General features: G+C 37.8%; 1 protein-coding gene across 1 annotated transcript in view; it reads right to left on the bottom strand.

The window, feature by feature from the left end:
* The window catches only part of LOC100665526 (afamin), a 109156-nt gene that overhangs the window by 60043 nt on the left and 26440 nt on the right, over window positions 1-22673 (bottom strand). Inside the window, 1 exon segment of the mRNA XM_023553361.2 lies at window positions 20062-20503. The gene's annotated coding sequence lies outside the window, so the exon portion shown is untranslated.

The following is a 22673-nucleotide window of genomic DNA, read 5'->3' as shown; positions in this document are numbered from 1 at the left end:
TCTCATGTACTTTGCGCATGTAATCAGGAGGGATCAGTTCCTGAAGAAGGAAATCATGCTCAGTAAACCAGAGCACCAGCAAAAAAAGAAGATCCTCCATGAGATGGACTAACACAGTGGCTGCAACAATAGGTTCAAACACAGCAAAGATTGTAAGGATGGCCCAGGACCAGGCAGTGTTTCGTTCTGTTGTACATAGGGTCACTACGAGTCAGAACCAATTCCATGGCACCTAACATACTAAGTATAACATACACTCAGAAAAGCATACACAGCACAAGTGTCTAGCTCAATGAAAATCATCACTATAGTTAGTGTAGTCAGTTTTCCTGGAAGTCTTGGAGAATCCTCTTAAAGAGAAGTCTTGATGACAATCCTTGATATCACAAGATTTTCAATTTGAGCAGGAAGATTCTCCCCACTTTTCTACTGCCTATCATACACACTCCCTTAACAATTAATTTCAATCAAAATTGGTAATTTATATCACGTAGATTTTTTTTTTAGATGCCTCAAAGGCTTGTTGTTAGTTTGTATCCTTGCACATATTGATTTTGATTAAATAGCATTTGTTTATACAAGAGTCTCAAGAGATAGAATACATGTTTACACTGCACAGTGCTCTGAAGAAGAGAGGTTTGCATGGTTCACTGGAGTCATATTCTTAATGGACCCCAGTCAATCCCTAAAACAGAAAAAAAGAAAAAATACCTGGCCTCACATTAGATGTAGAAATCTTTCCATGTCCCTATACATACATTTACCACTTGCTGTGTTCCCTCTCACCGCTGCCTTCAAAATTCAAGAGCTAAAGATACTGGAATTATAACTACACATAAATTTCCATAGAGCAAAATCTTTCTGCTTTTTCAAGCAGTCCCCAAACAGGGTCCTTGTTTCAAAGCCACATACACACAAAATGGAAGTGATTCCAAAAGGTGGCATTCCAATGTTCTTAAGAAGACAATTGTGCCAAAATTTAATTCACAGGAAAATGGGTGAAAACGGACTCCCCTCCCACCAATATGTGCAAGGATACAAACTAACAACAAGCCTTCAAGGCTTCTACATGACATAAATTATCAATTCTGACTCAATTATTAAGGAAGTATGTATGATAGGCAGTAGAAAAGTGGGGAGAATCTTCCTGCTCAAATTGAAAATCTTGGGATATCAAGGATTGTTATTTTTCATCATTTTTTATCCCTCTAAACACAACAAATCATTTCTTCTTTTTCTTCCAATTTTGGATTTAATTAAAATGTTAACCATTTAATTTCCAAAACTATCCATGAACTTTGTCTATCCTTGCTGTAATCTTAAAACTATCTGTCAGTACTTAAAGAATGCTATAAAAATTCCTTCTCATACAATTAGTAACCACAAAATATTTCATTCTTCATTTTTTCCTCTTTCTGTCACTAATGTACTCCCAAATTTAACAGGAACAAAAAATAACAAGAGAGTCTGAAACAGGCTTTATTTAGATTGCTAGATAACTTTTTCTGAAAATGTCTTTCCCTTAACCATTTTTCTTTCCAAATGCTATCACATTCTTTTTCACTCCGACATAGGTAACTATACTTTTTAAAAAACCACAGCTAGCGCCTGATTTCCTATATATACACCTGCCCTCCACACTACCGCACTATCATTACCACTGTTGCTTTGCTTGGATTTCTTAACACATTTACACTGGTGCTGGAGGGTCTGAAGGTATGGACGATATGAGAGCTAGGGACTGTAAATGTGTACTGCCCCCCAACATGAATATGTATCATGGTATTTTGAAATTATTTAGGCATCCCTAACATGTTTGGAAACCCTGGTGGCATAGTGATTAACAGCTATGGCTGCTAACCAAAAGGTCAGGAGTTCGAATCCACCAGGCACTCCTTGGAAACTCTACAGGACAGTTCTACTCTGTCCTATAGGTTCACTATGAGTCAGTATCGACTCGACAGCAGTGGGGTTTTTAACATGTTTACTTTGGTGCTCTAACGTGGAGTTAAGTGGAGATCTTCTCCCACAAACTCATTGTATCTATAAATTTTCATGAAGAAAAGGAACTGGCTCCTGGCCCAAGTAATCCCATTCTAACATTATTTAGACCTAGTGATGTAAACCTGCCAAGTAGTTCTGGGGTGATCTAGTACAAGGTCAGATTACATGAGAACACAGTCAGGCCCTGCAACTGTGAAGAAAATCTGAACCTATGAACTAGTATCAGCACTCCTAAAACATGCTGCTGAATTTAATTCTAATGTTTTATACACATGCGCATTTTTGTTTCTTAAAAATATGATGGCTATTAAAAAGTTTTATATCTGGATATTTTTTCATTTAATATTAAATCATGTGGATAAACAAACACATAATATGGATATGCCCTCTCTGGGCTCTCCCTCTCTTCTCTAGTTTGCTAAGCAATCATTTTGTGACTGATTCCTGCCATCTGTACAGTCTTGGATGGGTCACTGTTTCTAAATGTCTTGGGGTTTTTACAGGTAGTTTCATTCTTTTCTCACAAAATTCCTGCACCTATATCTCTCTATCTCACTGTACATGACTTTATTTTAACTGTATATATTGTCATCTCCTCAGTCAATTAGAGATAAAATTAGCTTTTCTAAAGACAGCAAAGAAATAAAAGACTGAAATGAATGTCAGAAGAGACTCAATCTTGCTCTTGAACATAGAGTAGCAAATGGAAGAACTGATCACATAAAAGAGCTGAACAGAGAATTTCAAAGGGCAGTGTGAGAAGACAAAGTAAAGTATTATAATGAAATGTGCAAAAATGTGGAATTGAAAAGCCAAAAGAAACCATGCAGGCAAGGAGACAATGTCAAGAAGGCATATATAAAACCTTGAAAGAAAAAAACTGCCAACCAAGAATTACATGTCCAGCAAAATTATTCCTCAACTACAATGGCAAAATTAGGACATCCCCGGATAAACAGAAATTAAGGGAATTTGTAAAAACCAGATCAAGTTTATAAAAAATATCATAGGGAGTCCTACCAACAGAAAACTAACACCACTAGACAACCTGAGATTAAAACACATGACAATATCAGCCAGATATCAACCCAGATAAAGAACTCTCAAAAAAAAAAAAAAAGCTAAAAACAGGACGTTGATCTGTAACTGAGGACAACTTAAAAACATTAAGGGGAGTAAATGCTATAGGTTTAGAACTTCCATATAGAGAGGAAGTCAAGATGATATCAAGAAATAAATGTCTGCTTTAAACAGGATGAAAAAGGTAAATTCCTGGATAACCGCAGAGAAAGTTAACAAACTTACTCATTAAAATAAAAAAGAAGAAAAGGATAAGACTCAGTGTACATAAAACCAACAATAGTGAAGGAAAAGAAAAGAAAATCCACAATCAAAAAGAATTCAGCACAGAAAATTAAGTGGAATGAAGAAACTGTCAACAGCACCAAAAAAAAAAGCATAACAAAATGACAGCAATAAACTCATAACTATCAATAATCACACAGAATGTAAATGGCCTAAATGCACCAGTAAAGAGATGGGAGTGGCAGAATGGATTAAAACACAACCCCTTGATATGCTGTCGGCAAGAGACACACCTTAGACACAAATCTATAAATAAACTAAAACTTAGAGGATGGAAAAAGATACATCGAGCACACAATAACCAAAAAAGAGCAGGAGTGGCAATATTAATCTCTGATAAAATAAACATTAAGTCAAAATCCACCATAAAAGACAAGGAAGGATATTATATAATGATTAAAGGCTCAATCCGCCAAGAGGCCACAACCATAATAAATATATACACACCCAATGACAGAGCTCCAAAATATATAAAACAAATTCTAACAGTATTGAACACATTAACAGGCATTTCCAGAATAATACTAGAAGGCTTTAACATGCCACTTTTGGTGAAGGACAGAATAACTGGAAAGAAACTCAACAAAGCTACAAGACAACTAAATACAACAATTAGCCAACTCAACCTCATAGACATATACAGAACACTTCACCCAAGAGCAGTAAAGTACACATTTTTCTCCAATGCTTATGGATCATTTTCCAGAACAGGCCATATTTTAGGCCACAAACTGAAAAACATCAAAAAAAAAAAAATGCAAAGCATTTTCTCTGATTATAACTTAATAAAAGTAGAAATCATTAACAGGAAGGATAAGGAAAAAAAATCAAATACATAGAAACTGAACAACACCCTGCTTAAAAACTATTGGGTAATAAAAAAAAAAAGTTAAAGATGAAACAAAAAAATTCCTAGAATCAAACAAGAATGAAAAAACGACCTACCAAAACCTTTGGGACACAGCAAAAGGAGTGCTCAGAGGTCAATTTATAGCAATAAATAAAACACTTCAAAAAGAAGGGCAAAAATCAAAACATTAACCCCACAACTTGAACAATTAGAAAATGAGCAGCAAAAGAAGCCCATAGTCACCAGAAGAAAAAATATCATAAAAACTACAGCAGAAATAAATGAAACAGAGAACAGAAAAACAATAGAAAGAATCAACACGACTAAAAACCGGTTTTGAAAGGATCAATAAAATCAACAACCTACTGGCCAAATTAATAAAATATATATATATACACACACACACACACACATAGGAGAAGACATAAATAACCCAAATAAGAAATGACATGGGTAACATTACAACTGAAATAAAAAGGATCATGATAGAATACTACGAAAAATTGCACTCCAATAAATACGAAAACCTAGAGGAAATAGACAAACATACCTACCTAAGCCAACACAAACTGAGGTTGAAAATGTGAATAGACCCATAGCAAAAGAAGAAATTGAAGAGGTCATTAAAAAAAAACTCCCAACAAAAATAAGCCCCCGCCAAGGCTTCACTGGAGAAGCCAAATATTCAGGCAAGAGTTCACACCAATTCTACTCAAACTATTCCAAAAGATAGAAAAGGAAGGAATATTCCTAAATTATTCTATGAAGCCAGAATAACCCTGATACCAAAGCCAGGCAAAGACGTCACTAAAAAAGAAAACTGCAGACCAATATCCCTCATAAATATAGAAGCAAAAATTCTCAACAAAATTCTAGCCAATAGGATTCAACAGCATATCAAAACAAAAATACATCATGACCAAGTAGGATTTATACCACGCATGCAAGGATAGTTCAACATTAGAAAAGCAATCAACTTAATCCATCACATAAATAAAACAAAGGAAAAGAATCACATGATCATCTCAGTCAATGCAGAAAAAGCATTTGATAAAATCCAACACCCATTCCTCATTAAAATTCTCAGCAAAATAGGAATAGAAGGGAAAATCCTCAACATCATAAAGGGCATTTATACAAAACCAACAGCCAACATTATCCTCAACAGAGAGAGACTGAAAGCATTACCCTTGAGAACAGAAACAGGATAAGGCTGCCCTTTATCACCACTCCTATTCAACATTGTATTGGAAGTCCTAGCTAGAACAATAAGGCAAGAAAAGGAATAGAAGCACATTCAAACTGATAAGAAAGAAGTAAAACTACCCCTATTCAACGGTCTGACTGAGACTAGAAGAACCCCGGTAGTCATGGCCCCCAGAACCTCTGTTGGCCCAGGACAGGAACCATTCCCAAAGCCAACTCTTCAGACATGGATTGGACTGGACAGTGGGTTGGAGAGGGATGCTGGCGAGGAGTGAGCTTCTTGGATCAGGTGGACACTTGAGACTATGTTGGCACCTTCTGCCTGGAGGAATGATGAGAGGATAGAGAGGGTTAGAAGCTGGTGAAATGGACACGAAAAGAGAGAATGGAGGGAGAGAGCGGGCTGTCTCATTAGGGGGAGAGTAATTGGGAGTATGTAGCAAGGTGTATATAAGTTATTGTGTGAGAGACTTGATTTGTAAACTTTCACTTAAAGCACAATAAAAATCATAAAAGAAAAAAAAAACTACCCCTATTCACAAACACTATGGTCCTATATATGGAAAATCCCAAAGAATCCTCAAGAAAGCTACTGAAATAGATTCATCAAACTGGCGAGATACAAGATCGGCATACAAAAATTAGTCAGATTTCTCTACATCAAAAAAGAGAAGTTTGAAAAGAAACCAGGAAAGCAATACCATTTACAAAAGCTCCTCAAAAGATAAAGAACTTAGGAATAAATTTGACCAGGGATGTAAAAGACTTATACAAAAACTTCAAAACACTACTGCAAGAAACCAAAAGCCCAGTAAAAACCAAAAGAGAACTACATAAATGGAAAAATATACCAGGCTCTTGGATAGGAAGACTTAAAGTTCTGAAAATGTCAGTACTACCCAAAGCAAAATACAGATATAATGCAATCACAATCCAAATCCCAACAGTATTCTTCAAAGAGATGAAAAATCTAATCAGTAACTTTATATGGAAGAATAAAAGGCCCCAAGTAAGTAATGCACTATTAAAGAAAAGGCTTCACACTTCCTGATCTCAGAACCTACTATACAGCCACAGTAGTCAAAACAGCCTGGTACTGGCACAATAAACGTATAGACCAATGGAACAGAATTGAGAACCCAGACGTAAATCCATCCACCTGTGGACACCTAATCTTCAACAAAGAGCTAAAATCCATTAAATGAGGAAGAGAAAGTCTCTTTAACAAACGGTGCTGGCAAAACTGGATGTCTGTCTATAGAGAAATGAAACAGGACTTACACCATTCACAAAAATTAACTCACGATGGATCAAATACCTAAAAAAAAAGTTCCCATCGAGTTGATTCCAACTCATAGCAACTCTATAGGACAAAGTAGAACTGCCCCACAGGATTTCCAAGGAGCAGCTGGTGGATTTGAACTGCCAACCTTTTGGTTAGCAGCCAAGCTCTTAACTACTGTGCCACCAGGGCTCCAAATGCCTAAATATAAAACCTAAAACTATAAAAATCATGGAAGAAAAAATAAGGACAATGTTAGGGGTCCTAATATACGGCATAATTAGAATACCAAACATAACTAAAAATGTACAAACAGCAGAAGATGAACTACATAAAGGGGAACTCCTAAAAATTAAACACTTATGCTCATCAAAAACTTCTCCAAAAGAGTAAAAAGAGAACCTACAAACTGGGAAAAATCTTTTGCTATGACATACTTGACAAGGGTCTAATCTCTAAAATTTATAGAAAACTTCAACACCTCAATAATAAAATCAGAAAGAATCCAATTAAAAAATGGGCAAAAGACATGGATAGCACTTCACCAAAAAAGACATTGAGGCAGCAAACACATGAAGAAATGCTCGCAATCATTAGCCTTCAGAGAGACACGTATCAAAACTGCAACGAGATACCATCTGTGCTGCTGTAACAGAAAATACCATGAGTGGATGGATTTAACAAAGAGAAATTTATTCTCTCACATTCCAGGAGGATGCCAACTCTAGGGGAAGGGTTTCTCTCTCAGTGGTGAAGGAAGGTCCTTATCATCAATCTCTCCCTGGTCCAGGAGCTTCTCAGCACTGGGACCCCGGGTCCAAAGAATGTACTCCCCACCTGGTTCTTCATTCTTGGTGGCAGGAGGTCCCTCTGTCTCTCTGCTCACTTCTCTCTTTTATATCTCCAAAGAGATTGACTCAAGATACAACCTAATCTTATAGACTGAGTTCTGCTTTGTTAACATAACAGCCTCTAATCCTGTCTCATTAACATCATAGAGGGAGGATTTACAACACATAGGAAAATCACATCAGATGACAAAATGGTGAACAATCACACAATACTGGGAATCACAGCCTAGCCAAGTTGACACACATCTCACTCCAACAATAATGGCACTATTCAAAAAAACAGAAAACAACAAATACTGGTAATGTTGTGGGGGGATTGGAATTCTTACACTGCTGGTAGGAATGTAAAATGGTACCACCACTATGGAAAACAGTGTGGTGCTTCCTTAAAAAGCTAGAAATAGAAATACCATATGATTTAGCAATCCCATTCATAGGTATATACCCCAGGAAATAAGAGTCATGACACGAATAAACATAGATATTCTTATGATCATTGCAGCACTATTCACAATAGCAAAAAGATGGAAACAACCTAAGTGCCACCAACAGATAAATGGATAAAGAAGCATGGTGCATGCACACAATGGAATACTACGCAATGATAAAGAACAATGATGAATCCATGAAACATCTCACAATATGGATGAACCTGGAACATATTACACTAAATGAAATAAGTCAATCACAAAAAAAATTGTAGGAGGCTATTACTATAAAAATAAATAAAGGGGTGACACACACAAAAACATTCTTTGATGGTAACTGGATAGGAGGGGGAAGGAGAGAGAATCGCCAACTAGAAAGAAGACAGGTGAAGGGAAAGACATTATCCAATAAGGAGAACTCAGCACAACAGAACCAAGGCAAAGGAAATCACTGAGAGGAATGCAAGAATAAAAGGCAATCACAGTAATTACCATAACATGGACACCCCTACCACAATAGTATTAACAAATAATAATCTACAAATGGATATACAAGTAGAGAGGTGTGCTAAAGAGGAGTGCGATGGTACAAGGGAGCACACCCACCTGCGGATATAGGCTGGGTTTCAGATGCTGTTGTTGGGTGCCGTCATAGTGACCCTATGTACAACAGAAAGAAACACTGCGTGGTTCTGTGTCATCCTCACAATCTTTGCTGTGGTTGAGCTCATCGTTGCAGCTACTGTGTCAATCCATCTCATGACGGTATTCTCCTTTTTCACTGACCTTCTACTTTACTAACCATGATGCCCTTCTCCAGGGACTGGCCCTCCGGATAACATGTTCAAAGTATATGAGACAAAGTCTTGTCATCTCGCTTCTAAGGAGCATTCTGGCTGTACTTCTTCCAAGACAGATTTGTTCGTTCTTCTGGTAGTCCATGGTATATTCAATGCTCTTCATCAACACCACAATTAAAAGTCATCAATTCTTTTCTGGTCTTCCTTATTCATTGTCTAACTTTCACATACTTATAAGGTGATTACAAATACCGTGTGGCTTAAAAAAAAAAAATTTTTGGGGGGGGGGGTCAGGCACACCTTAGTCCCCAAAGTGACATTTTTGCTTTTTAACACTTGAAATAGGTCTTTTGCAGCAGATTTGCCCAGTGTAATACATCATTTGACTTCTTAACTGCTGCTTCTACAGGTGTTTTGGATCCAAGTAAAATAAAATCTTTGACAACTTCAATCTTTTCTCCATTTATCATGATATTGCTTATTGTCCAGTTGTAAGGATTTTTGTTTTCCTTATGTTGAGGTGTAATCCATACTGAAGGATGTGATCTTTGATCTTCATCAGTAAGTGCTTCAAGTTCTCTTCACTTTCAGCAAGCAAGGCTGTGTCATTTGCATATCAAAGGTTGTTAATGAGTCTTCCTCCAATCCTGATGCCAATTCCTTCTTCATATAGTCCAGCTTCTCAAATTATTTGCTCAGCATACAGACTGAATAAGTATGATGAAAGGATATGCCCCACAGTATCCCCTTGTTCTGTTCAAGGGACTGCCTCTTGGTCTATGCACAGGTTCCTCATGAGCACAATTAAGTGTTCTTGAATTCCCATTCTTCACAATGTATTCCATAACTTGTTGTGATCCGCACAGTCATATGCCTTTGAATAGTCAATAAAACACAGGTAAACATCTTTCTGGTATTCTCTGCTTTCAGCCAAGATCCATCTGACATCAGCAATGATATCCCTTGTTCCATGTCCTCTTCTGAATCTGGCTTGAATTTCTGGCAGTTCCCTGTTGACGTACACTGCTGCAACCATTTTTTAATTATTTTCCGCAAAGTTCTACTTGTGTGTGATATATTTATGGTATTGTTTGATAATTTTCCCATTCTGTTAGATAATCTTTCTTTGGAATAGTCACAAATATGGATCTCTTCCAGTCAACAGGGCAGACAGCTGTCTTCTAAATTTATTGGCATAGATGAGTGAGTACCTCCAGCGCAGCATCTGTTTGTTGAAACATCTCAATTGGTATTCTGTCAATTCCTGGAGCCTTGTTTTTCACCAATGACTTCAGTGCAGCTTGGACTTCTTTCTTCAATAGCTCAGTTCTTGATCATATGCTACCTCCTGAAATGGTTAAACGTCAACCAATTCTTTCTGGTACAGTGACTCTGTGTATTCGTTCCATCTTCTTTTGATGCTTCCTGCATTGTTCAATATTTTGCCCACACAATCCTTCAATATTGAAACTGGAGGCTTGAATTTTTTCCTCAGTTCTTTCAGCTTGAGAAATGGCAAGCATATTCTTCCCTTTTGGTTTTCTAACTCCAGGTCTTTATAACATTTCATTATAATACTTTACTTGGTCTTCTCAAGTTGCCCTTTGAAATCTTCTGTTCAGCTCTTTTAGGTCATCATTTCTTCTGGTGGTTCTAGCTACCCTATGTTCAAGAGCAAGTTTCAGAGTCTCTTCTGATGTCAATTTTGGTCTTTTCTTGCTTTCCTGTTTTTTTTAATGACCTTTTGTTTTCTTCATGTATGATGTCCCTGATGTCATTCCACAGCTTATCTGGTTTTCCATCATTAGTGTTCAATGCATCAAATCTATTCTTGAGATGGTTTCTAAATTCAGGTGGGGTACACTCAAGGTTGTACTTTGGTTCTTGAGGTCTTTCGATTTTCTTCAGCTTCAACTTAAACTTGCATACAAACAACTGCTGTTCTGTTCAGCAGTCAGCCCAACCTTGTTCTGGCTGGTAATATCGAGCTTCTTCATGGTCTCTTTCCACAGCTGTTGTTGATTTGATTTCTGTGTATTCCATCCATTGAGGTCCACCTGTATAATTACCATTTATGTTGCTGAAAAAATGGTATTTGCAATGAATAAGTCATTGGTCTTGCAAAATTCTATCACCTGATCTCCGGCATTGTATCTATCACCAAGTTCATATTTTCCAACCACAGATCCTGCTTCCATTCCAACTTCAGCAATCCAATCACCAGTAACTAGTAATGCATCTTGATTGCATGTTTGATCAATTTCAGATTGCAGAAGCTGGTAAAAACCTTTAATTTCTTCATCTTTGGGATTAATGATTAGTGTGTAAATTTGAATAATAATCATATTAACTGGTTTTCCTTGTAATTCTATGGATATTATCCTATCACTGACAGCACTGTGTTTCAGAATAGATCTTGAAATGCTCTTTTGGATGATGAATGTAACGCCGTTCCTCTTCAATTTGTAATTCCCAGCATAGCAGGCCACATGATTGGCCAATGCCAGACATTCCACCTCACTAATGCCTAGGATATCAATTTTTATGCATTCCATTTCATTTTTTTAAATTTTTATTGTGCTTTAAGTGAAAGTTTATAAATCAAGTCAGTCTCTCATACAAAAATTTATATACACCTTGCTATATACTCCTAATTGCTCTTCCCCTGATGAGACAGCACACTCCTTCCCTCCACTCTCTCTTTTCGTGTCCATTCGGCCAGCTTCTGACTCCCCCTACCGTCTCATCTCCCCTTCGGACAGGAGATGCCAACATAGCCTCATGTGTCTACTTGATCCAAGAAGCTCATTCATCACCTGCATCATTTTCTATCCCATTGTACAGTCCAATCCCTATCTGAAGAGTTGGCTTTGGGAATGGTTCCTGTCTTGGGCCAACAGAAGGTCTCAGTCAGACCATTAAGTCTGATCTTTTTAGGAGAATTTAAGGTCTGCGTCCCACTGCTCTCCTGCTCCCTCAGGGGTTCTCTGTTGTGTTCCCTGTCAGGGCAGTCATCAGTTGTAGCCGCACACCATCTAGTTCTTCTGGTCTCAGGCTGATGTAGTCTCTGGTTTATGTGGCCCTTTCTGTCTCTTGGGCTCATAATTACCATGTGTCCTTGGTGTTCTTCATTCTCCTTTGCTCCAGGTGGGTTGAGACCAATTGATGCATCTTAGATGGCCACCTGCTAGCGTTTAAGACCCCAGACGCCAAAGTGGGATGCAGAGTTTTCTTAATAGATTTTATTATGCCAATTGGCTTAGATGTCCCCTGAGGCCATGGTCTCCAAATCCACTGCCCCTGCTACGCTGGCCTTTGAAGATTTCAGTTTATTGAGGAAACTGCTTTTGGTTTAGTCCAGTTGTGCTCACCTCTCCTGTATTGTATGTTGTCTTTCCCTTCACCTGAAGTAGTTCTTATCTACTATCTAATTAGTGAACACCCCTCTCCTTCCCTTCCTCCCTCCCCCCTCTCGTAACCATCAAAGAATATATTTTTCTCTGTTTAAACTATTTCTCCAGTTCTTATAATAGTGGTCTTATACAATATTTGTCCTTTTGCAACTGACTAATTTCACTCAGCATAATGCCTTCCAGTTTCCTCCACGTTATGAAATGTTTCACAGATTCATCACTGTTCTTTATCAATGCAGAGTATTCCTTTTTGTGAATATACCATAATTTATTTATCCATTGATCCGTAGATGGGCATCTTGGTTGCTTCCATCTTTTTGCTATTATAAACAGTGCTGCAATAAACATGGGTGTGCATATGTTTGTGTAAAGGGTCTTATTTCTCTGGGATATATTTCAAGGAGTAGGACTCCTGGATCATACGGTAGTTCTATTTCTAGCTTTTTAAGGAAGCACCAAATCGATTTCCAGAGTGGCCGTACTATTTTACATTCCCATCAGCAGTATATAAGTGTTCCAGTCTCTCCACAACCTCTCCAACATTTATCATTTTGTTTTTTGGATTAATGCCAGCCTTGCTGGAGTGAGATGGAATCTCATTGTAGTTTTGATTTGCATTTCTCTAATGGCTAAAGATCGTGAGCATTTCCTTATGTATCTGTTAGCTACCTGAATGTCTTCTTTAATGAAGTGCCTGTTCATACGTTTGCCCATTTTTTAATTGGGTTATTTGGCTTTTTGTAGTTGAGTTTTTGCAGTATCGTATAGATTTTAGAGATCAGGCGCTGATCAGAAATGTCATACCTAAAAACGTTTTCCCAGTCTGTAGGTAATCTTTTTACTCTTTTGGTGAAGTCTTTGAATGAGCATAGGTGTTTGATTTTTAGGAGCTCCCAGTTATCTGGTTTCTCTTCGGTATTGTTAGTAATGTTTTGTATACTGTTTATGCCATGTATTAGGGCTCCTAACTTTGTCCGTATTTTTTCTTCCATAATCTTTATCATTTTAGATTTTGTATTTAGGTCTTTGATTCATTTTGAGTTTGTTTTTGTGCATGGTGTGAGGTATGGGTCTTGTTTCATTTTTTTTGCAGATGGAGTTCCAGTTATGCCAGCATCATTTGTTAACAAGACTGTCTTTTCCCCATTTAACTGATTTGGGGCCTTTGTCAAATATCAACTGCTCATTTGTGGATGGATTTATGTCTGGATTCTCAATTCTGTTCTATTGGTCTATGTATCTGTTGTTGTACCTGTACCAGGCTGTTTTGACTACTGTGGCAGTATAATAGGTTCTAAAATCAGGTGTACTGAGGCCTCCCATTTTGTTCTTCTTTTTCAGTAATGTTTTACTCACCTGGGGCCTCTTTTCCTTCCGTATGGAGTCGGTGATTTGTTTCTCCATCTCATTAAAAAATGTCACTGGATTTTGGATCGGAATTGCATTGTATCTATAGATCGCTTTTGGTAGAATAGATATTTTTACAATATTAAGTCTTCCTATCCATGACCAATGTATGTTTTTCCATTTACGTAGGTCTGTTTTGGTTTCTTCCACAAGTGTTTTGTAGTTTTCTTTGTATAAGACTTTTATGTCTCTGGTAAGATTTATTCCTAAGTATTTTATCTTCTTGGGGGCTACTGTAAATGGCATTGATTTGGTGATTTCCTCTTCGATGTTCTTTTTGTTGGTGTAGAGGAATCCAACTGAGTTTTGTATGTTTATCTCGTATCCCGATACTCTGCTGAACTCTTCTACTAGTTTCAGTAGCTTTCTTGAGGATTCTTAGGGTTTTCTGTGTATAAGATCATGTCATCCACAAACAGAGATACTTTTACTTCTTCCTTGCCAATCTGGATGCCCTTTATTTCTTTATCTAGCCTAAATGCTCTGGCTAGGACCTCCACCACAATATTGAATAAGAGTGGTGATCAGGGGGATCCTTGTCTGTTTCCCTATCTCAAGGGGAATGCTTTCAGACTTTCTCCACTTAGGATGATGTTGGCTGTTGGCTTTGTATAAATGCCCTTTATTATGTTGAGGAATTTTCTTTCTATTCCTATTTTGCTGAGAGTTTTTTATCACGAATTGGTATTTAACTTTGTCAAATGCCTTTTCTGCATCAATTGATAAAATCATGTGATTCTTGTCTTTTGTTTTATTTATGTGGTGGATTTTTCTAATGTTGAACCATCCCTGCATACTCGGTATGAATCCCACTTGGTCATGGTGAATTGTTTTTTTTGATATGTTGTTGAATTCTATTGACTAGAATTTTGTTGAGGATTTTTGCATCTAAGTTCATGAGGGATATAGGTCTGTAATTTTCTTTTTCTGTGGTGTCTTTACCTGGTTTTGGTATCAGGGATATGGTGCCTTCATAGAATGAGTTTGGTAGTATTCCGTCCTTTTCTATGCTCTGAAATACCTTTAGTAGTAGTGGTGTTAACTCTTCTCTGAAAGTTTGGTAGAACTCTTCAGGGCCAGGGCTTTTTTTTGTTGGGAGTTTTTTGATTACCTTTCAATCTCTTCTTATATTATGGGTCTATTTAGTTGTTCTACCTCTGTTTGTGTTGTTTAGGTAGGCAGTGTGTTCCTAGGAATTAATCCATTTCTTCTAGATTTTCAAATTTGTTAGAGTACAATTTTCCATAGTAATCTGATATGATCCTTTTAATTTCAGTTGGGTCTGTTGTAGTATTGCCCTTCTCATTTCTTACTCAGGTTTTTTTGCTTCCTCTCCTGTTTTTCTTTTGTCAGCTTGGCCAATGGTTTATCAATTTTGTTAATTTTTTCAAGGAACCAGGTTTTGGTCTTATTAATTTTTTCAAATTTTTTTCTGTTTTCTATTGCATTTAATTCCACTCTAATTTTTATTTATTTCCTTTCTTCTGGTGCCTGAGGATTTCTTTTGTTGCATTCTTTCTATTTGTTCAAGTTGTAGGGGTAATTCTTTGATTTTGGCCCTTTCTTCTTTTTGGTTGTGTGCATTTATTGATATAAATTGACCTCTGAGCACTGCTTTTGCTGTGTCACAAGGGTTCTGAGAAGAAGTTTTCATTCTCATTGGATTCTATGAATTCCTTTATTCCATCCTTAATGTCTTCTATAATCCAGTCTTTTTTGAGCAGGGTATTTTTCAGTTTCCAAGTGTTTGATTTCTTTTCCCTGCTTCTTCTGTTATTGATTTCTACTTTTATGGCCTTACGGTCAGAGAAGATGCTTTGTAATATTTTAATGTTTTGGATTCTGTTAAGACTTGTTTATGACCTAATATGCGGTCTATTCTAGAGAATGTTCCATGTGCACTGGAAAAGAAAGTGTATTTGACTGCTGTTGGGTGGAGTGTTCTGTATATGTCCATAAGGTCAAGTTGGTTGATTGTGGCATTTAGATCTTCTATATCTTTATTGAGCTTCTTTCTGGATGTCCTGTCCTTCAATGAAAGTGATAAGTTGAAGTCTCCTACTCTTGTTGTGGAGCTGTCTATCTCACTTTTCAATGCTGTTAGAGTTTGTTTTATGTGTCCTGCAGCCTTGTCATTGGTTGCATAAACATTTAATATGATTATATCCTCCTGATATATTGTCCGTTTCATCATTATATAGTGTCCTTCCTTATCCTTTGTGGTGGATTTAACCTTAAAGTCTATTTTGTCAGAAATTAATATTGCCATTCCTGCTCTTTTTGGAGTGTTGTTTGCTCGATATATTTTTATCCATCTTTTGAGTTTTAATTTGTGTCTCTAAGTCTAAGGTGTGTCTCTTGTAGGCAGCATTAAAGATGGATCGTGTTTTCTAATCCATTCTGCCACTCTCTGTCTCTTTATTGGTGCATTTAGTCCATTTACATTCAGGGTAATTATGGATAGGTATGAATTAAGTGCTGTCATTTTGATGTCTTTGTGTGTTGTTGACAGTTTCTTTTTCCCACTTAATTTTTTGTGCTGAGTAGTTTACCTATTGTCTTTTCCTATATTTGTTGTTGATTTTGTTTCTGCTGAGTCTATTTTTTTCTTGTATTTTATTTTGATATGTAGGATAGTTTGTCTCCTTTGTGGTTACCTTAATATTTAGCCCTATTTTTCTAAAATTTAAACCTAACTTTTATTTCTTTATATTGCCTTCTCTTCCTCTCCATATGAAAGATCTATGACATTTCTTAAAAAAAAAAAAAATTTTAGTCCCTCTTTATTATTTTAATGTTGTCTTCTTTTACATAATAACATCATTGTTTCCCTGTTTTGAGTGCTTTTTTATCTGGATTTATTTTTGTGATTTCCCTGTCTGTGTTGACATCTGATTGCTCCGTTCAGTGTTCTAGTCTTGGGTTGATACCTGATATTATTGACTTCCTAACCAAAAAACTCCCTTTAGTATATCTTGTAGTTTTGGTTTAGATTTTATGAATTCTGTAAACTTCCGTTCATCTAGAAATGTCCTAATTTCACCTTTATATTTGAGAGACAGTTTTGCTCGATATATGACTCTTGGCTGGCATTTTTTTTTTCCTTCAATACTTTATATAAGTCATCCCATTGCCTTCTTGCCTGCATGGTTTCTGCCAAGTAGTCAGAGCTTATTCTTATTGGCTCTCCTTTGTAGGTGACTTTTTGTTTATCCCTAGTTGCTCTTAAAATTCTTTATCTGTGGTTTTGGCAAGTTTGATTATGTCTTGGTGGCTTTCTTTTAAAATCTACCTTATGTGGAGTTTGATGAGCACCTTGGATAGATATCTTCTCATCTTTTATGATATCAGGGAAGTTTTCTACCAACAAATCTTGAACAATTTTCTCTGTATTTTCTGTTATCTCTCCCTGTTCTGCTACTCCAATCACTCGTAGGTTATTTCTCTTCATAGAGTCCCACATGATTCTTAAGGTTTCTTCATTTTTTTAATTCTTTTATCTGATTTTTCTTCAAATATATTGGTGCCAAGTACTTTATCTTCAAGTTCACCACTTCTACCTTCCACTTGCTCAGTTCTGCTCCTCTGACTTTCTATTGAGTTGTCTAATTCTGTAATTTTATTGTTAATCTTCTAAATTTGATTGCTGTCTATGGATTTTTCCAGCTTATTAAACTTTTCATTATGTTCTGAATAATCTTTCTAATTCCTTCAGTTGCTTTATCTGTGTGTTCCTTGGCTTGTTCTGCGTATTGCCTGATCTTCCTAATTTCATTTCTGATGTCTTGGAAAGCTGTGTATACTAATCTTTTGAATTCTGAATCTAGTAATTCCAGGAAGGCACCTTCATTCAGAAGATTTGTTGATTCTTTGTTTTGAAAGCTTGTCGAGGCGATCATGGTCTATTTCTTTATGTTACTTGATATTAACTGTTGTCTCCGTGCCATCTATGGTATTGTATTAGTTTATTTTATGATTGCTTACTGTATTGTAGCTCCTTGCTTTATTTTGTTTTGATATGCCCAAATGTGTTGCTTTGAGTGAGCTAGCTTGATTATTTTCGCCTTTGGAGCTCTGACATCATGTCCTCAGATGGCTAGAGCTCTTATCAGGTATATCGGTCTAGGAATCCATTCCCTTTTCTCGTATGAATTCAGCTCAGGTGTCCAGGTAGCTGATCATCAAGTGTGTGATACAGGCTCTGTCCTACAGTCTTAGAGGGGCAGGGATGATTGGTGTAGGTACTGGTATCTGGTTGCAGCAGGGGGTCATGCTCTGAACAAGGCAGGGGGCTAAAAATCGTCCCTCACGTGTCTCTGAGGAAAGCGTGTCCCTCTTCCCTAAAGCATACAGGTGGGGGGGGGGTTCTGCAGAAGGACCATGGGTACTCAATGTTTTTGGTGGTAAGGACTGGGAGGCACCAGTTATCCTTGGATCCCTTCACGGGTGGCTGGGTGACCTGAGTGGAGCCACTAGTCCTTAGGCCCCTAATGTGGGTAGCTGGGACCCTGTTTAATAGGCAAAGTGGTGTCAAACATCAAACACCCACCTCTCCACCACACAGCTGAAACAGTTGTAGTCTGCCAACAAGGGACTATTCTCCTGAAATAGGCCCACACAAATCCATGCAGTAGGGAAAGGTATTCAAAGTCTACAGACTGTTTATGCCTGGACAGGAGCTGCTTCTGTCCTGGGCTACCCAGGTTAGTGGAGCTGGGAAATTATCTTTTCCCTCAACTGTGAATTTATTCCTTCTCCAAGGCTGGGAGGATGGCTCCAGGTGCTCAACAGGGCCTATCTCAGGCCCAGGGAAATCAACAGCCACTGAAGCTGGCTAGGGGGTAGGAGTCTTGGTCAAATATACACAAGCACTTAGCTTTTCCCGAGAGCGCCATTTTTCTCTGGTTCCGGAAGTGTGAGTAGGATATGCGGCTGGCTGCTTCTCCCTGTGTGAACTGCAGCCGAACGCTAGTACCAGTCTTCCGCAGCCACTCCCGGGAACGGTGCCTGAGGGATCCTGGCAATTCATGTCTGGCAACTCCTCTCCGCTTCTGAACTGTCTCTCCCCCTGCCGCTTGGTCCGTTTTCTAACTTTGCCTTTGATGATCAGGGCTCCTAGGTTGTCATAAATATAATCATTTTAGCTGTTTTTTTTGGTCTTTATTGTAAGAGGGTTCATAGGAAGCATCCGGCGATTCTGCCATCTTGGCCCCGCCTCTCTATTTCATTTTTGGCGACTTCCAATCTTCCTTGATTCATTGTTCGTACATTCCACATTCTGATTATTAATGGATGTTTACAGCTGTTTGTTCTAATTTTGAGTTATGCCACATCAGCAAATGAAGGTCCCAAAAGCTTGAATCCATCCATGTCATTAACGTCAACTCTACTTTGAGGAGGCAGCTCTTTCCCAGTCATATTTTGAGTGCCTTCCAACCTTAGGGGATCATCTTCCGGCATTTTATCAGACAATGTTCTGCTGTCACAAGGTTTTCACTGGCCAATTTTTTCAGAAGTATATCACCAGGTCCTTCTTCCTAGTCTGTGTTAGTCTGGGAGCTCCACTGAAACCTGTCCACCATGAGTGATTCTGCTGGTGTTTGGAATACCTGTGGCATACCTTCTAGCATCACAGCAACACACAAGCCACCATAGTATGACAAACTGACAATCTATGAATGGGTGTAAAGTTACAGGGCTATGCTGAAGAGAAGAGGGAGGGTACAACGGAGAACAACTGCTGATATAGGTTGGGTTGCAGGTATTACTACATACATATTTGTGGATACTGCACGTATATTAATGTAGGCAATAGAGCACACAAGGTGCATAGTTGTGGAAACTTCCCAGACATCACCAAACACCTCACAGGGCAAAGTTACTAAGCTTGAAGGCTGAGGACCATAGACTTGGGGGACATCTATGTCAACTGGCATAACATAGTTCATAAAGACAATGTTCTACATCCTATTTTAGTGAGTAGTGCCTGGAGTCTTAGGAACTTGCAAGTAGCCACTCTGGCTGGAGCAAAGGTAGGAAAACCAGAGGAAAGGTAACAGGGAACCCACAGCAGAAATGGGGAAAGTGCTGACACATTGAGGGGACTGTGACCAATGTCTTGGAACATTCAGTGTACAAATTGTTGAATGGGAAACTATTTTGCTCTGTAAACCTTCACGTGAAACACATTAAAATATTTTAAAAACTTTTGGGGGCGGGGTTGTATATAAAAAAAAAAAAAGTAGTTACAGAATTAGATAACATTGATGTACCCACCACCACAACCAATTCTACAAGTTCCGGTCAGTGATATCATTTTAAAGAACCATATTCAATCAAGTGATTTCTCGGCTGAAAAATCTTGGCTATCTCCCAAATGCCATGAATGCCCTTCTCAGTCTGACCTGGACTTGCCTTTTCTCTTTACCATTTCCCTGAAAGAACACATTACTTACCCATTTCCATCATCTTGTCCTTGCTATTTCTCCTTCCAGAATGCCTCATTACCTTTTTCTCCAGGAAAAAAAAAATTTATATCCTTCTATTTGAGTTGCTGTGCTGGCAAAGAATATTGGATATACCATCGATGGCCAAAAGAATGAACAAATCTGTCTTGGAAAAAGTACAGCCAGAATGCTCCTTAGAAGCGAGGATGGTGAGACTTCATCTCACATACTGTGGACATGTTATCAGAAGAGACAAGTTCCTGGAGAAGGACATCATCCTTGGTAAAGCGGAGGGTCAGCAAAAAAGAAGAAGGCCCTCAACAGGATGAACTGACACAGCGGCTACAATGATGGACTCAAGTGTAGCAATCATGAGGATGGTGCAGGACCAGGCAGTGTTTCATTCTGTTATACACAGGGTCACTATGAGTCAGGACCAACTCGACGGCACCTAATAACAACAACGAACACCCATGAGAAGCAACAATTAAGGTTTTTCCTTATATCTGTCTCGTTAGAGTATCTACACTTTCCTTGTATTACATGCTTTCAAAGGACACAGAATTATCTTTTCTCTCCTCATCAATTTTAGTTTGAATAACCAGAATTTTTTCCTTATACATAAAGGTCTGAAGACTTGAACATGGCTTTAGAGTTACAGGTTGGCTTCCTCTGAAAATGGCAATGTAAATTTAAGTACTGGTTATTCACAAGGTTTCATCCATTTGTTCAATCACTCAATTTTCTTTTACATATATCCTCCATGTTGAAAAAAATCAAGTTCTTTTTATCCATGGATTTTATCTGGGAGATAGTGAACAGGACTATTTAGATCAAGCTCACAAATAGAGTACAAAGTGACTCTGAACAAAGTTTAGAAAAATTTTTATATCGGCCACACCTAATTCTCATGAGTTCCACTAGAATCAGACGCTACAGAACTCACTAAACAAGTTTTCCTTCAGCAACCAGACTAATGGGCTTCAGGAAATCACAGTGGTTTTAGAAAATGGGAAAATATGATGATCTACTGTTGAATGCTACCCACCACTGCCACCACCATCATCACCTACCCTCGATATTCTCTCTCACACCCACACACACTCCTCCTCTGAGCTAGGCTGCTACCAGAGGCATATATAGATGTATGTTACTCTTACAGTACTTTTCCAGCTTTAATTATATGCCACAGACACTAGGTTAAATGTGGTTTAGTCAAGTTCCAAAGATTTTCCTGACTTACAGAAACCCTGGTTTCCAGGAACCCATGTGGAAAAGACATCAGGTTGAAACATTTGTCAGAATTTGATGGAAAGCCCATTGGACTGGAAGTCATTGAACCTGAATTCTTGTGCTGGTTCTGCCATGGTGATCATAAGTAAATCTCTTCACATTTCTAGACCTCAGTTCACTCATCTACAACCAAACACATTTGTTCGGGCCGTAATTTTTTTATTCTTAAAATACATGGACATGTGCTACATGCTACACAAAAGTGCAGGATAAATATGGACCATTGTCCTCGATGTTAACTATTAGAAAATAAGCAAGGATATACATTGAAGTAAAATTCAAAGTTCCAGGAATTTTTAAGATAAAATAGAAGACTTCAAAGACATATTATGCTTATTCTGGGCTGGACTCTATGCCTCCAGACCGCTGGTGGATAAGGTCTTTTTCCTCTGTTGTTACTAGCCCTTTAATGAAAATGATGGCAAAACACTGATAAATGCTCTCCAATGACCCTTCTATATATTTTCACCCTATAATTCTGTGTATTAAATGGCAAACAGCCAGTTTCACAGTTGATTTAAACCCTAGTTAAAAAAAAAAAATTTTTTTTTTTTTTTAGAGCTCACTATTTGAACATAGGTTTTTTTTTTTTTGGTACAGAGAAATTACAATTCCAGATAAATGTATAACACAATCCAGAGTCAAATGTCCTTTTTTGGTGGTGGGGGAAGGAGAATGTAGAGACATAAGAGAGAATATTCTGGCAAGTATGCACCTGATTCTCCACTGATGAGGGCTGAAAGAAGGAATTAGAGGTGAGGGCTTTACGTTGAACTAGCACGGAAATGTGGTTGCAGCAAAAGGGAACTGTCCCAGAGAGGAGCTAAGGTGTAGCCCCTGTGAGGTGGGAGGAAGCACCCTCTCTCTATAGGAATATTTGAAAAACTGCAGTAAGTATGGTCTAGGTAGCTTGATTATGTTGAGTCTGGAAATCTCTGAGAAGTAAAGATTATAAAGGGTTAAATAAATACTTCATAGAGAACTTCTTCAAATTTCGCCATTCCCTGTCCATATTTCATGTGTACACGTTAATACAATTGTAAATCTTGGTACAACATATCCAGTCTGTATTTCATTATTTCATGGTGAATATTATGCTTTTTGAATACTAGGACTAGCCACAATACATCCTGCCAGCTCAAAAATGGTCCTGGAAACCAAAGACTTAAATCCCACAGACAAATGCAGCGCATTCAGTTCTTTTACACTGACGATCTCCATCAGCCAGGAGAAATATGCCTCATGTCATTCCTCAGGATGCTCTGACATCTATAATGTGGGAGCTTTTCAGAAGAAACATGTCTAAATCAAGATCCACAAAAATGAAA

The sequence above is a fragment of the Loxodonta africana genome, chromosome 5, assembly GCF_030014295.1.
Source record: "Loxodonta africana isolate mLoxAfr1 chromosome 5, mLoxAfr1.hap2, whole genome shotgun sequence".
Taxonomy (NCBI): Eukaryota; Metazoa; Chordata; class Mammalia; order Proboscidea; family Elephantidae; genus Loxodonta; species Loxodonta africana.
This window is presented reverse-complemented; position numbering and strand designations above follow the sequence as displayed.